The sequence below is a fragment of the Cydia strobilella genome, chromosome 10 (assembly GCF_947568885.1).
Source record: "Cydia strobilella chromosome 10, ilCydStro3.1, whole genome shotgun sequence".
NCBI classification, from domain to species: domain Eukaryota; kingdom Metazoa; phylum Arthropoda; class Insecta; order Lepidoptera; family Tortricidae; genus Cydia; species Cydia strobilella.
In genome coordinates, this window is record NC_086050.1 from 1,126,685 (window position 1) to 1,144,382 (window position 17,698).

Below are 17,698 nucleotides of genomic sequence, written 5' to 3' on the forward strand. Positions count from 1 at the left end.
TTACCCTTTGGGTACGGAACCCTGAAAAGCATATTAACTGAAGCGTATCCAGTGAACACATCGTGTTCCAGACTTTAATATACATATGTTGAACAAAGAAACAAATAAATCTTAGTGTAAAAAAGTAAGTGTGAACTATCGAGATGTGAGCGATGGGCTCTGGCCCGGACGGCGGCGTGTTCTTCACGGGGGGACCTAACGGCAACGGCTACCAGCTGTCAGCTAGTGGTGCTGCTATACTACGTGGGCTGCTGAGGGACCACGCCTCACAACTGTCACAGGTTAGTGTAGATAGGAAGCTAGGGACCTAATAGCAATGGCTACCGGCTGTCAGCTAGTGGTGCTGCTATACTACGTGGGCTGCTGAGGGACCACGCCTCACAACTGTCACAGGTTAGTGTAGATAGGAAGCTAGGGACCTAATAGCAATGGCTACCGGCTGTCAGCTAGTGGTGCTGCTATACTACGTGGGCTGCTGAGAGACCACGCCTCACAACTGTCACAGGTTAGTGTAGATAGGAAGCTAGGGACCTAACGGCAACGGCTACCGGCTGTCAGCTAGTGGTGCTGCTATACTACGTGGGCTGCTGAGGGACCACGCCTCACAACTGTCACAGGTTAGTGTAGATAGGAAGCTAGGGACCTAACGGCAATGGCTACCGGCTGTCAGCTAGTGGTGCTGCTATACTACGCTACGTGGGCTGCTGAGGGACCACGCCTCACAGTTGTCACAGGTTAGTATTGTAAAGAGATACGAAGTGGAAAGAACAAATTTATCTATAGCTACCTATCTCTTATGACTTCTCATTTTCCTTCAATGCTCAATTTTGATTATAGGTACTACATTTCTAACAGTTAAGGATTATGAAAGCTAAAAAATAATAAGCTTTTCATTATAGTACCGAAGCTCGGTATCTTTCATAGTCCAAGGAAGATGCATCGCGGTCTCGATTCATCGACTTTGATCTATTGCGACACTTGACCCGCATTCGCTGTTTGGTTTCGTGAAAGCATTGCTTTCTGTAAAGCAGAACACTACGTTTTTTTGTAAATAGAACCAACTTGGCTAAGTATCTGTTTTTGTTTTTATATGTTCTTTATTTCGAAATACATATAAAATATACAAGGTAATATGCTGTACAAGTGTACACTAAACCAGACACTTACAAATCACAATTATGGACTACTTTCTTAGGTTTAAGGACTAAAACCAACTTAACCAGCTTGACCAACTATATGTACTCGCAACCTATTAACTGATAAAATCTAAGATTCATGAGATATAAATCTCTTAAGAAGATATTGTATATGAACCTACATGTGATCTAAAATATCTACATCTATATACACATTATACACGCATGTTTCTAGCCCGTGATAATAGTCGTCTCTGTTCGCTTTCTCGCCGCGGACTTGACAACTGCCTTCGATCCATTCCGAATAAAATTATTTTCAAAGATTTCAAGAGTTCAAAACTTCAATTTACAATAATTTTGATATCATCAGAATTGGTAAGAGGTAATTACAAAAATGCTGATAGAAAACCTCTCAAAACTCACTCCAGAATGAGCTTTAAGGATTGTTCATTAGGGTTCTTTTTTCAATGAGTTGTCCGGAAAGAGCACTCGGCTGGGTTCAATTAGGAATCTTTGAGAGAATTTTAATTCTTAGGTAAAGTTGACTTAGTCCTTGTGAAAAAGGAGTGAAATCAACATTTTTATATAAATGTATTTAATCTTTTAGAAAACACATGTCATAAAAAATAAAACATTACAAAGATCTTAACCTAAACTAGAACCTAACAAACACAAAAACTATTCACAAAATGCGCCCCGCGCCCCTCCAGATGCAAAGGAGCCCATCACGCTCGCCGCGTTGCCACTTTGAACAGCGATATCTTCTAGATCTTTTAGATCTTTTTAGCATCTTTTAGAATAGTTTGTTTATTCCTAGTTTCTTAAGCTATATTTCTTTACACAATGAAGGAAGGAGATATGGAGCATTTTCTATGAAAAGGGACCTTATTGTCGATGGCGCTTACGCCGCACAGCGTCGCGCGGCATTGTATTTATATCGGAGCATCGTTAATAATGGCGTAAGCGCCATCGACAATAAGGTCCCTTTTTATAGAAAATACCACATATGAATAATGAGCCCGATTCTGATGTAACCATTTGTCACGGTTTTTATATCATTTTGATACGACCTTGGACGCGGAATTTGACTCTTCAGCGAAAACCTTTCAGAATAGATTTAATTAAGATTAAAAGTATTGAAGTAATAACCCTCGTGAAGCGTTTCAAATTACTACTTCAAGAATTTAAAAAGCTTTTTAACTGCTCAGTTCCAAAATGAAGAAATCGTCGAGTTTTCGACTCTATTTTAACACTATTAAGGTTCAAAATTAACAAATTTATTGAAGGTTCTTTTGCTTTAAGCTTCTTACATGTTGTAAAGGCACGTGTTGAACTAATTTAAAGTTACCATTGTTGCCAAAGCCACTAACTAGGGCAGTTCTTCGTCAACTTATAAATATAAACGCGGTAAATTTTCGAATTTAAACTATCGTGAGACATATTAACTAACTTTGCGGTTTCACTCACGTATTAAACCGTGGTAAATGGAGACCTAGGCTCTCCGAAATATGTTGCGCGAGTGACTAAATATACGTGCGGTAAATTTTCGTTTTATCTTTTAACAAAACACCGGATTTTTTAAACTATAAAATGAGTTCATTTAAATTTAATTTTAGTAGTAGTAGTAGGTAAAACTCTTTATTGTACAAAAAGAAACATAAAACAAGAGAAAAACGCATCATTTTTACAAAGGCGAACTTATCCCTTACAGGGATCTCTTCTTTTCTTCTTTTTTCTCTTAGGTAAATTTTATGATGCTTTCATGAAATTGTAATAATATTATCTTAATGAAAAGTTATTGTTTGTATTGTTGGTTAATATTTATGTCATGTTTAATAGTGTGTTTGTTTTTTTACAGGTACGGTTGATTTAAAACGGCGTAAATCAAAAGAAATGTGAGAAAAGAGCGAGAGGAAGGAGATACCTAGGTAATTATAACTTAAAATCCTTTTTGCATTAGAGATAGGTTCTTCCATCTCTTTTATTCAGTATTAATAGGATCGCAACTAGGCATAATGCAGCGGCGGAGATTTTCAGTGGGGACCTTATTTATAAGTTTCATAACACACCCTTATTTAAAACAGATATGATCAAAGAGGCCAGAATAATAACACATTTTAACAATCAAACCAACTCTGTAAAATGTAAAAACGATTTATTACTGTATAGTTCACGTATGAGAAACGCAACATGTGACGTCACAATAAATTTACCTGCTTTATAAGAATTTTTAGTTATAAATGTCATTGAAAGCGCGAACAAGTGTTTACCATTTTAGTTGTACTTCGTAAAATTGACGTCTGAGTTTGACTATCAGGCCAATCTTACGGATTAATAAGACATTTAACCGATATCATTCAGTTATAGACGTATTAACTAAATAACATGATTCAAATATCATTATGATGTCAGTGCACGTTCGAATTACCCTGTATGCTATTTAAATTTCTAGCTTATTAACCTAGCCTAACTATTAGAAAGATTAAAGTATTTTTCATTCATAACTAACCCTTCAAATGCAACATTAACCCTACCTCGTAGACAACTTTAGATCAACCTCCGTTAAGACATCCTTAACAAATGTCTCACAAGCCTACCCCCAAATTAAGGGGTGGTCCTAATTGGACCCGGGAAGCTCTGGGGTACTTGCAATTCTGGTAAGGGCTGAGCACAGAAAACTTGAGTACAGAAACTTGGCTCCATAGAAGCCGGCGTTGCCCTGCTTTCATTTTTTTTCTATGTAGGTAACTAACAACTAACATCTTGCGCTTCGTTTTTTTTTCTCTGCTGTAGAAATATAAAAGACGAGGTATCAATGCGTTATTTTTTTCAAATACTTTTATAAATTAAAAACTGTAATAGATGTCATATATTAAAGAAAAAGTGACGAAGCCCTCCAGTGGCCGGATTCGAACCGGCGTCTTTAGCTATCGCGGCTAACGCCATGAACCCCTAGGCCACCCCGCCACGGCGGTACCCGTCCAAATTTCTCGACTATATGCCATCTTAGTAAGTCTTTGGCGCTCTCCAATATTAATTGGAGCGGCGTTAATAATAGCGTAAGCGCCAACCGCCATAAGGTACCTTTACCCGTGGGACGTCACATATCTTTACTATTTCATATCTAGTGAATCTCTAATTCATTTCTCGAATCGCGCCGTAAATCACCTCAACATAGCCCAACGGATACGACTAACATGAGCGTCTGTACCACACACCCTCTGTCGCTCCGTTTTCTGAAGGCCTTAATTGAGGGTGGATAAAGAAATCTTTTGAGGTGCGAAAGATGGTTTCAGTGCTGTAATGAAATTAAGATACGTGACTTGCCCAAAATAGGTAAATACTTATTTGGTGCTTTGCGGCCAACTTTGTAGGTTTACTTAATTTGGATCTAGGCCTACTTGGTGTAGAAATTTTATCTATTTCGTCTGACCTTCTAATCCAGACGGTAAACAAGGCCTTATTGGGGTTAGCCCGGTTTCCTCACGATGATTTGAAATCATTGATTTCCTTCCAGAACGTCTAGCATGAGTTGCGTTCTTGCGCGCGAGTCCATACTTGAAGTCGCGCAAGATGTATGGAGTTTTTTTTTTTAATTTTTTTAATTTATTTAGGCAACAAACAGTCATATACAAAAATGATGTAATAATAAGCAATGTGTTAATAGACCTTGAGTGCCCTACCTTAATTAAATAATTTCTAATCTAAAGTAGCTAGTGTAGGAGCAGTAAGCGGAAAACAAAGTTATCATTAATTAACTTATCAGTAACTTGAAGTGTATCTATATTCATTCATCCATGTATATGTATGCACGGGCAGGTTGCTTACTCGTACATACATCCACACGGGGTACACAAAGAATGTTATAAATTATTTGTGCATAAGTTACCTATTACAATGTTAAATTATTAGAAGTTGTTACAAAAGTTTAATTATACCTACTTAAATAACGGAGTTTCGCGCGAGAAAGCAACTAATGCTAACAGTACTGTTCCATGAGTCACTGACACACTGACAGTGTCAAAACTGACATATACTCTAATCTAAGTAATTTACTTTCTATACATCTCGCTCGCACTAATATGTCAGCACGAGCGAGATGCATAGATAGTAAGTTACGTTAGCGTTTATGTCAGTGCCGAACTGATGGTAGCCGTACAGGTCTGGTGTACGTACAGTCGCCATCAGATATATCGGAGCGGCCAAGGCGCTCACAAATATCTGAACACGCCTCTATTGCCAAGGCATTAAAGTGCATGTTTAGTTATTCTTATGCACCTTGGCCGCTTCGTTATATCTGATTGCAATTACACAAAAGATATATCATACAAATATTGTCAGGGTGTTAGAGTGCGTGTCAGGGACCGGCCTGCTATCCCTTATCGGGGTTTTATAAGGGTATTGCATAAGGCTTAACTCACCATACCCTTTGCCAGACGAAACCCTTTGTTTTGCTTTTAAAAACCACATTTGTGTAATCGGTAGCCCAAATACCCTTACAAAACCCTTATCATCCGCTCACCAACACCTTGCATATTGCTTATAAGGGTTAGCCTTATAAAGGGCTTCCCTTTTAGCATATAAGCGTGCTAATTTAAGTCATCTACCTTGTTCATAAAGCACACATTACTTCGAATCCGAGCGATCGTCGGCGGCGACGGCGGCGTTCTTTGACTAGACACGTATTTTCTTTCCTTTTCATACACTACCGTAGATATATACTAATCCTGTCTCTTTCACGCCAAGGGAATCTTTATAAAAAGCGCTTAAAGATAAGGGTAACCCTTATCAAGAGCTACCCTTATTTTTGGTTAGCTTTTCGGTAAGGGTTAGTCAAAGGTAAGGGTATGAATGGGCTTGCAGTTCAAAAGGAAAAGTCTTTCAATGTGTTAGCCGTGTTTAAGTGTCGCCCATTGAAAGGGTTTTATCGCGGAAAGGGTTGTCCGGTCCCTGGTGCGTGTTCAGATATTGTGAACACCTTGGCCGCTCCGATATATCTGATGGCGACTGTACATGTGACTTTTTCAACCAAAAGGTACCACATTGTCGCTTGTCAATAAGGTTGATTTCTAATTGAAGCTATATGGAAATAGCGCCTTACTGACAAGCGACAATAAGTACCCTTTTGGTTGAAAATGGCACATACACTCGTAGGAATACCATGTAAATAAAAGCCGCTAGCAAAATAGATATGCTAGGGGTCAGACCCCATATGAGAATATTTTGTTAGTTACCTCTATCAAAGATAGATATAACTCCGTAATAGATGGATACAGTCTAAGGAAAAAATGCCTCGTGCCTCGAAAATCAAGAAAATTTGATTCTCGTTCAGAGGGCGCTACTAGTTTTGACCTACAGTCGTATAGATGGCGTTGACAGTTTCGTTTGTTATTTAACAATTTTAACGCATATCAGTGAAAGAACATGGGTCAAAATCATAAAAAATAATTAATGCAAATAAAAAAAAACATCTATATTTAAATACATTCTATCGTATTTTTATAAATCTTCATTTTTAGTTTTAAAGTGTGTCGACAGATGGCAGTGAATTTACTGGGGTTACAAAATTTACTATGACAGTACCGCTCTAGTATAAGTTACTCTATGCCTCTATTCATAAACGCGCTACAAGGCTCAATAAAGCAATAATCGTTGGTCTCATTCTGTCATTTTGACTTAGGTATGTATTTATAAGAAAGAGACTAAGATGAATTAAAGAATTTAGAATTATAGTGCATTTATCCCCCTTGGGTTAGAATTTAGCAGACAACTCACTGCCGATGCCGACTCATCTTTGAAGCAGAACTTTAAGTAACAAATATAAGAAAGGACTTTTTAATCCATAATTAATGTCATTACAGTCATGTGACGAGAAAGGTATTAGATAGGTATTAGATAGTAAGTTAAACATTGTTGTTGTGCCCTAACAGGGTGTCATGAATTTACTTACTTTATTTGTAATACCTTATTTTATGTATCATGACTGTGCAATAAATGAAATATGAAATATGAAGGTATTAAGAATTAATGTGGAGGGAGGTACGAGGAGAGGAAAACCGAGGAAAAGGTGGATGGACTGTGTGAGAGATAATATGAAACTAACGCAAGTGAATGATGAGATGACGGGTGACAGAGAGGTATGGAAGACAAAGACATGCTGTGCCGACCCCCAGTGAATGGGACAAGGGTAAGCGAATGATGAATTAATGTCATTACCGGGTCTAACGCGATAAAATGTAAAATAATGAAATTTAAGCGCGTTAGACCCGGTAATGACATTAATTATGTGTACAAAACGCGAGAGTTTCAAATGTTTTTTAATCCAATCCCTGACAATTATGAAATGGGGTTGAAAGTTTTTTACAACTTCTACGCAAACGAAGTCCTGATGAAATACCAATTTTTAATCGACTTCAAGAGTTCAAAAGGAGGTTATTAATTCGGTTGTATGTTTTTTTTATGTTTGTTACTCCATAACTCCGTCATTTTTGGACCGACTTTGAAAATTCTTTTTATTACACTCCTATTTTTATTTTTTTATGAAATAGGAGGCAAACGAGCAGACGGATCACCTGATGGTAAGCGATTACCGCCGCCCATGGACACCCGCAACACCAGAGGGGTTGTAAGTGCGTTGCTATTTTAAAAGGTAGCTCTTTACGATAATGTTAAATTTTAAAGTAAAAGCACAAAGCAGTGTTCCTAATTAAAGAGACTACCCGCAAGCTCGCTTTAAGGAAAATGTATTATCCATTTTAAAATGTTCGAGTTAATATAGTTTGCGGTAGTTTTCTATGTCGTTAAGTTAATAAGTCCTTGGTAACAAGAAAACTTGCCCGTATTTTACGAAATGCGAGACGTGTGTTGCATAAGTTGCATTTAAAACGTTTCTACAAGTTACGTGTTCTTCGTAAAGAGTTACGTGTTTATTGAAAAGCAAACAAGTGATTATGATGAGAATCAGAAGTATTTGTTTATTGTCTAGATAAGATCGAGTCTTAAGTTGTGACTTAAGACTCGATCTCGAGACTGTTGGTGTGCCAAGGAGGATATAATAGGATAGAGCGGTACTGTCATAGTAACGAAAACTAGTTCCATAGATACCTACATAACACAGAAACACACACACACACGCACACACACACATACATAATATGTGACGTTCTACGTTCTCTTGCCCTGCCTGTTTCATTAACTGTGCTATTGCGGTGCTATGCGACGTAAGCGCCAACCGCCATAAGGTACCTTTTATGTGACGTTCTACGTTCTCTTGCCCTGCCTGTTTCATTAACTGTGCTATTGCGGTGCTATGCGACGTAAGCGCCAACCGCCATAAGGTACCTTTTATGTGACGTTCTACGTTCTCTTGCCCTGCCTGTTTCATTAACTGTGCTATTGCGGTGCTATGCGACGTAAGCGCCAACCGCCATAAGGTACCTTTTCCCGTGGGACATCACACTTAACATCGAAACATAATAAATGTTAATGTCAAATTCTGAGAGCGAGAGTCAGCCCAAGAAACTGTGCAGAGATTATGACAGCACGCGCAATGCAAGTGTTATTTATACGTCATAATTTCATAGAAGTTGGACGTTTAAAATAACACTTGCACTGCGTGTGCTGCTGCTGTCATAATCTCTGCAGACTTTTCTTGGTCTAACTCTATTACTCTCAAAAATTTCCCAAAATAACGTCATACTGCTCTAATCATTTAATGTCATTATCAAGTGCCATATTTCGCTCCAGCGAGGTGAATGATCAGGACTCGATTAGCGTTTAACTGCATAAGTGTATTTGAGACGCGTCAATGGCTCGCGTATTAGGAAGGGGCAAAATGTGTTGGCTCAGGTTATGTGAAAACTCCATAAACGTGGCTTGAAGAAATGTCACTTTTGATTGATAGATCATATCCATAACAAATCCAGATCAAATTCGTAACTACTTATTACAATCAGAATACGCCTTTAGTATAGAAGGAAAGAAAGTTTTATTTAACGCCACAATTATTGGCCTGTCAGTGAAAACGCGTTTTCTCTTTTGCTACGCCGCCAGAGTCGGCTACGCGCTGTAGCCGACCGTAGCACGGCTCCGTAGCCGTGCTACGACACATTAGACGGAGTGCACAAAAAAGAGTTCATATTCATCTGTGGCTCCTCTACACTATCGGCGATGATAGACGATGACTGGCGGCTAAGATAGTGTAGAGGGCATACTCGGCAGTCCCCGCCAGTCATCGTCTATCATCACCTGCGACCCGTGAGTTGTCGGTTTTTTGGGCACGCATTTGGGTTGCGTTGTACAGGCGATCATGTGGATGCTTGCACGACGATCTTGCAGATGATAGACGATGATACTATCAACGATCATCGCCGATAGTGTAGAGTAGGCATAATAGGTTTATACATAATTATAATTACCTTGTATTAATAGTCACGTACGAATTATAACAAATTTTCCATTTTCCCACTAAACATTCAGCAACAAACAGTTGAATCGAAAGTAAATTTAAAAGATGTCAAAACTTCTAACTGCTCACGGCTACAACACGGTACACACATTAAAAGTTAAAAAACTCCAAACCTTGTGGAAGGCAATGGATTCCGAATCCAATATGGCGGCGGACAAATTGAAACACGTCGTGTGAACATAAAAACCGGCCAAGTGCGAGTCGGACTCGCGCACGAAGGGTTCCGTACCATTACGCAAAAACGCCAAAAAAAATCACGTTTGTTGGGAGCCCCACTTAAATATTCTGTTTTTAGTATTTGTTGTTATAGCGGCAACAGAAATACATCATCTGTGAAAATTTCAACTGTCTAGCTATCACGGTTCATGAGATACAGCCTGGTGACAGACAGACAGACGGACAGAGGAGTCTTAGTAATAGGGTCCCGTTTTTACCCTTTGGGTACGGAACCCTAATAAACACGGAGAACAGGGCGCCGTGGCCGAAATATTACGTACATTACAGGAACAACTCATCTGACTCGAATGTTTGTGCGTCACACCAATTCGAACGATATTCATGGGCGTAAGAGCAGGGGGGGGGGGCAGCTGCCTTTTGCAAGAGCAAAAGGTTTCGCAAAGGAAGTTAGGTTAGTCTTGAAAGCACAGACCTGGCATTTTTATGCTTATGCATATACTTGAAAGCGACAAAAAACAGCGTGAAGGAATATGTTAGTGAACAAATAAGCAGTCTTGTTAAAAACTTTTACAACCTATAAATGCGGCGGTTCTACCTTTTTCCTTACATTTTTTTCTTACTTTAGCCCAACTTAGGTCTTAAAATTCCATTTTCATTAGTAGCAAATTCTATAAATCTTCCTTAGCTGTAACTTCAACCTTCTCACACAAGATTTGAATATGCATAAGTTAAAGTTAACGTTAGTGTAAGTACCGCGGTGCATTGTGAATTAAATTTTCACCGCTGTTGTTGCGTTTGCTCCGGATGCATAAATGCAAGTTTTGCAAGTCTGTTTAAACGAATGCAGAACAAGTATTATTGTATATAGTACGCTTAGTTTAAGAGTGTAGTGGAAAACCGCTTCTTCATATAAATAAACGTAGTCCTCATTTTCCTCTCTATGTATCCCGGTAAGGGCATTTATTTGTATTTAAGTCTTCACAAGCCTCCTTGGGCTTACCGTGGGACTTAGTCAATCTGTGTAAGAATGTCCTATAATATTTATTCATTTATTATTTATATATTGACATCATAAAAATAGTTATTTACGATACAAGTGCGGAAAAGAAGAAATCCGAAACGAGTGGCGATAAATTAAAACACGACCGCAGGGAGTGTTTTAAATCGACACGAGTTGAGAATTACCTATTCGCACGTGTATCTTACAACGTTTTACAGTACATATGGCCCTTTAAACGTTAGACATATGCACGAAAAGTGCTATTTGACGCACTAGTGCGAGAAAGTAGCACCATATGTACTGTAAATACTTTTTACAGGATTCGATATAACATTGATCTTTTCGCCTCCCTTTTGATTTTTATAGATTGTTTCATTTTCTGATCTACCAGAACTGATAGCTATTAAGCTACCAGAACTTGCCAGAGATGGTGAAAGCGATCGGACGGGTCTTACATTGGTCGCGAGTTCGAATCTTGCCTGTAGCATTACATTTCTAAATTGTTCCTTGAATTCGAAAATTTGTTATATCGCTTGCAGACGTCTCAAATAATTTTAAGATTTTTGAATTCCGTCTATCTTTTATCGAAAATTTTTAATTTCAATTTGTGTTTTTGCCATTACTCCATTAGTATTCGTAAATGAACATTTAATTCCATAACGTGCGAAGCCAGGCCATTAATATAGGTATTAATGAACAGATCTGTATTCGTTTCTATTACGATGTTCCTCGTAAATTTCAGTTGAAAGCCGAAAAGTACTCGCGTGTGATGCCAATGTTACCTACCGATAGATCTTATATTATGATGTACAGTCAAATAATTTAATTTTAGACCCATTTAGTACCTTCTCACAGGGAAAATCAATATGAAAGTCGCTAGAGATCTCTTACTATTGTCACTGTGACAAAGTACAAAATGGGTAGGAATTTAAATTCTTTGACAATACAACAAAGTATTCGGAGGACGTATTTAAAGACTTTTAAACTGTCGTGAGACATACAAACATGTCCCCCCCCCCCCTGTGCTTGGTTGGACTCTGAAATGTAGGTGCGTCCGTCTGAGTTGAAACCTTAAACTCATTGTTACTTCATTGTGTTTTTTTTTACGTTAGAGTACGCAGTAGATCACATCGTTAGACCGACACGGCCTATTCGCCTGCCTGTTAAACTTTCCAACAAGCGTCATAAATTTACCGTCGGTACTACACTTGAGGTTTGCCGTAATGTTGAAAAAGAAGAACAGAAAATGATTTACTTAAATGGCGTGTTGATGAGCCTTGGATCAACAAAGTTAAACTAGAAATTATTTAGTTATTTACTTTCATTATAACTTACATATTACCACAGAATAAGTAATAGTATTATCATACAAAAAGGCCACGCACCGCCCCGCCCCGATTCGAATTACCTCGCCCCGCGACAGCAGATCGACGGCCGTTTGCCGGCCGCTCAGTACTATTTTTAAGCAACTTACTCACACTATGACGCATGCCGCGTGTACAGACGTGCCGTTCGCACATAGAAACGTGATTTTTGATGAATGGCGTGTCCGCCCTGTGATATTACATACGTTTTGAACCCTAAGCCAAACCTACTCAACGAGGTAAAAATACATGTAAGTTGTACATTATAACTTATTGATGGTATCAGCCTCGAAATTCCGAAATTGATCAATCGTACCTCGAATCAAACCAATTTCATTTTCTAATGCTAACTAAAGCTAACACTATAGCAACGCTCCTGTTGCCATGACAAGTCTCGTGGGCGAGCTCTCATTATCTTCATCTACATTGTTAGGCTTCCCCAATTCTGTACATTTGCAATTGATTACGAATTGCTAACAGATATATGTAACAGATATAAGTAATATATACTGTTACCAATTAGCAACAAGATAAAAACTTCTTCTTCTTTTAAAAAATGGCTTCCATGATGATGATTTCGCCAATGCCAAAAGTAATGTTCGTTAGAGATAAAGATAGTTTATTATTCAAGAAGGCATATTCTTTTTCTTCTTCTTTTTCTAGGGGCTATGTAAGGCTCCAGAGCCTATGTATCACTGCGACCATCTCTGATCTATTGTGATCGCCACCTACTACAACTCTCGATCCAAACCTGCAACTTCAAACAGCTGCAGGATCTTTTTGGTTTCGAGAGACTTTAACTCCTCCGGGCGCAATATATGTCCACCCAGGATCAAGTCACGAGTGCGCATTAGGCAGGGGCACTCTGTGAGGATGTGTAGGGGCGTCTCCTCTGCCTCCATACAGAGTCTGCACCGCCCCATGTCACGTTTCCCCACAGTGTGCATGTGCTTATTTAGGCCGCAGTGCCCGGTAAGCAACCCTAACCAAGTTGCGCAGTTGGTTCCTAGGCAGCGCCAAGGCGCTCGAAGACGCCTTTTTGCTGAAGGCCTTGATAAGCGCTTTGGAATGGTTAAGAAGGCATATTACAATGCGCTTATAAACGTCAAATAAAGGTACGCCGGCTCTAACCCTGAATAACCCTACACCCTCGAGAAGATTTAAATTTGTTCGGTAGATGCTATTAGTAAAGTGACAGCTGGACTATACCATTAGCCAAGGTAGATTTCCTAGTGCTTCACGGCTAATCCTTTATTAGCTGCACACTTTCCACGTTAGTTCACTGCATAATAAGCTATCAATATTACACTGAACAACATTATTAATGAGTAACATACATACATACATATAATCACGCCTATTTCCCGGAGGGGTAGGCAGAGACCACGGATTTCCACTTGCTACGATCCTGACATACCTCTTTCGCTTCTTTGACTTTCATAACATTCCTCATACCAAAGATAGATATAACTCCGTAATAGATGTATACAGTCTAAGGAAAAAACGTGCCTCGAAAATCAAGAAAATTTGATTCTCGTTCAAGAGGGCGCTACTAGCTTTGGCTTACTGTCGTATAGATGGCGTTGACGGTTTCGTTTGTTATTTAACAATTTTAACGCATATCAGTGAAAGAACATGGGTCAAAATCATAAAAATAATTAATGCAAATAAAAAAAATCATTTATCCATATTTAAATACATTTTATCGTATTTTTATAGATATTGATTTTTAGTTTTAAAGTGTGTCGACAGATGGCAGTGAATTTACTGGGGTTACAAAATTTACTATGACAGTACCGCTCTAGTATAAGTTACTCTATGCTCATACGGCAACGGTAATCTCTTAAATCTGATGGCGATTTGTTTGCTCGTTTGCCTCAAAAAATAACCTTGACCTAATATGGAATTGCAGTAATAATTAAAATTATCGGCATTATCTGATGACCTGTCCGGTAACCGCTGAAAAACACGCAATAGACATTAAACTGTACGTGACTAATTGTAATGATAGTTCAACAGTTGGCTGCATTAGTACAAATGCACTGTGCTTTTATTTAATTATTACCTACCGCACAAAATGTTAATACCACGTCTGTATAAAACGGAGTGATATAGGGGCATTTTCTATGAAAAGGGACCTTATTGTCGATGGCGCTTACGCCGCACAGCTTCGCGGGGCATTGTATTTAAATCGGAGTTAATAATGGCGTAAGCGCCATCGACAATAATGTCCCTTTTTATAGAAAATGCCACATATGTTATTACTACTTAATATTTACCCCACGTCCAGATTTAGGTCAAAATTCGTCTTTTATCGGGAACAATTTTTGGTTTTCTAAATATTTTATCCCTAACTTATTCTCTCTCACTGTTTATGATAAATTCCCCTGGGGATTCTATTTTATTTAAAATTTTAAAGTTTAAGCAGTTAGTAATAAATTTTGGGAATAAATTGGCGACACCTTTGCACAACAACTTTAGCAAAGTTTTTAAACGAATTTTATGCTCTTTGTTGTTATAATATCGATAACTCATAACATATCTACATAATTATGGACTCGTTTTGCAGTCCATTGAAAAGCTTTAATTATCTACGTATAAGCATAGAGGATATAATGGGATAGAGGGGTACTGTCATAGTAAATTTTGTAGCCACAGTAAACTCACTGCCATCTATCGACACACGATTAAAACTAAAAATAAAGATGTATAAAAATACAATGATTTATTTTATTGGCATTAATTATTTTTATATGATTTTGACCCATGTTCTTTCACTGATATGCGTTAAAATTGTTAAATAACAAACGAAACCGTCAACGCCATTTATTCGAAAGTAGGCCAAAGGTAGTGGCGCCATCGCCATTAACACCAATTTCAAGTCAATTTTCTTTCTTGAATTTTCTTGATTTTCGAGGCACGTTTTTACCTTAGACTGTATCCATTCATTACGGAGTTATATATATCTTTGGTATAAGGTTCAAGAGAAACGCACTTAAAAAAGAATTTGATGATGCTACCGGAATGACGTAAATCGTAAATTAATTTATAATCGCATCGCTATTAAAGTGATAGATTATGATGGCAACAGCCGGTAGCTCGTTAATGTGGTTGCTAATGAGCCCCCGGTGTGGACGGCCATGCCGCAACGGAAACAGGAACGGAAATAAATTATCATTTATGAACTAGAATAATTGTTGCAATAGTTAGGAAATATGTGACGTTTTATGGGAAAAGGTACCTTATGGTGGCTGGCGCTTACGCTGTTATTCACGACGCTCCAATACGAATACGCTGCTATGCGTTGTAACTTGTAATCGCCAACCGCCATAAGGTACCTTTACCCGTGGGATGTCACATATATAGGTAGCAGTGCGACACAATATTAAACTCAAGTATAGGAGGCAACCACCACCACCACCACGCACCACCACCACCAACGCCCACCACCACCACCACCACCACCACCACCACCAACGCCCACCACCACCACCACCACCACCAACGACCACCAACGCTGTAAAGGGTTCGAAACGTCGGGATGTATTATAAATTCAATATACGCGATATAATCCGTTTTCATAGTTTTATTTCATGAGTAACTATCGCGGTAACCGAAGACAATATTATATAGGAGGCAAATTTAAAACAAAAAAAGGTTTTTTGCAGAAACTAATTTTAACACATCCAGTGCTATGCCACGCAATAATAATATAGTTTTCCTGGTATGTATTAGTTTTGTGTATTAGCATTTAATTACCCGGAACGAACAGATTTATCAACATTTAAACAGAAGGTACAAATTGGTCTGAACTGTGCATAAGTTTGGTAACATTTCGTTTTCTCTTATTTTGTTCGTTGTCTCGTTTGCTGTCTACATATGTAAAAATGCTGACACAAAGTTTATCCACACGTCAACTGTCCCGTATACTTCCGTGACACCGTGCAATTCATTCCAAACAACATTCGAGTGATCACCGCCAATTCAGATTCAAAACATTTCCTCGTGTTGTAGCTATTCACAAAGATACGCGTTGTAGATAGTATTTTACCAAACGCTATACACTTGATTTTTTGCGTATGCTAGGATTTTATATCTGACGACATAGCTTGGCCAGGCGTGTCTCAATCCGAGATTTCGTCGCGTCGCTACAAGTACCTGCGGCCGCCTCAATTTTGAGGTTTCTCCATAGTAATTGCCGCGCACCGCCACGGAACGCACGCCTGCACGCGCTTGCGCTGTCTTGCGCGTAGTAGACGCGTTTTGTTAGGGAGTGAGTCTTCTGTACCTGGTACTATTATATATTCTGTGGCATGGCTTTAAATATAACAAATTTTATCGAATCATAGCGTTCGTAAGCGATTTTATCATGAAACGCTCCTATAAACGTGTATAGGTACCTAGGACATATATTAAATTTATAGACAGTTCAGGCGGCTTTGTAGTCTCTATAATTCAAGTAAGCAAATGAATAATAAACTATTTTTTCGAAAGTGTACAGCATACATGACAGCCCGTTAGTCAAGCTTGGAATTAAGATTGAAGATGGCAACTTTGGGGACAGTGTTTAGCACTGCAACATTTACGTTATACCCGCAAAGTGGAATATTTAACCATTAATTAGAAAGTTAACTTATTATTGACACAATTCTAAGATCCCGTAGAAACCTATCTGAATAGAAAGGTTGTTGCCTCCAAAAATGTTTCGTACGGAAATATTCGTATCGAAGATGATCACGTCAAAATCACGCGCGTGTCAATAAAATATTTGTATTCCGTCCTTGGTAGGGCAGGGATGAGCCTATCGCTGGTTTCTTGTTTATGATAAAAGTATGGTAGCTTGTTAGGTTCTCGTGATATTCTTTTAAACTACACATATTTTAGAGCGCTGAGGATTCCTGTGCACACCACGTAGACGAAATCTGACACACCTACCCAAAAAAAAACGACTAAGTAAAGTTGTACCCATAATTAACGATATATACGGTCTATTATATACTTAAATTAAAGTTTTCAAAATAACGAGTCGCAAATATAATAAAATCTTTTTTTTTTTTTTTTTATGAAATAGGAGGCAAACGAGCAGACGGATCACCTGATGGAAAGCGATTACCGCCGCCCATGGACACCCGCAACACCAGAGGGGTTGTAAGTGCGTTGCCGGCCTTTAAGATGGGAATACGCTCTTTTCTTGAAGGTTTGAAGGTCATATCGGTCCGGAAATCTTGAAACGACTGAAGTATCGCTCTTAAAAATATTCAATTGTACAAATTTTAGAATCAATCTAAAGAATATTCGCATATTTCCTTAATTTAATAATTCCATTTGTCGAACCTGCAGATATCAAAGAGTCCCTGAACAGAGCCGGTTGAGCGTAAAGGGGCTCACGGATTACCAGTCCGCCGGACGATATCGGCCTGTCAGTTGTTCGGAACTGTCAATTTTTTGTTCTAACTCAGGCTGATATCGTCCGGCGGACTAGTATAGGTGGACCCCTTAAGGGACTCAACGAGGGATGAAATTGAAATACCATCACCCTGGAACATGTCCTCA

At 38.6% G+C, this 17,698-nt stretch overlaps 2 protein-coding genes across 4 annotated transcripts in view; one reads left to right on the forward strand and one right to left on the reverse strand.

Annotated features, from left to right (window-relative positions):
• Nucleotides 1–17,698, forward strand: part of LOC134744837 (liprin-alpha-1) — a 226,811-nt gene that overhangs the window by 109,544 nt on the left and 99,569 nt on the right. The window lies entirely within an intron of this gene.
• Nucleotides 17,197–17,698, reverse strand: part of LOC134744847 (regucalcin-like) — a 290,519-nt gene continuing 290,017 nt past the window's right edge. Inside the window, exon 7 of the transcript XR_010128124.1 lies at nucleotides 17,197–17,310. The gene's annotated coding sequence lies outside the window, so the exon portion shown is untranslated. The remainder of the gene's footprint in view (nucleotides 17,311–17,698) is intronic.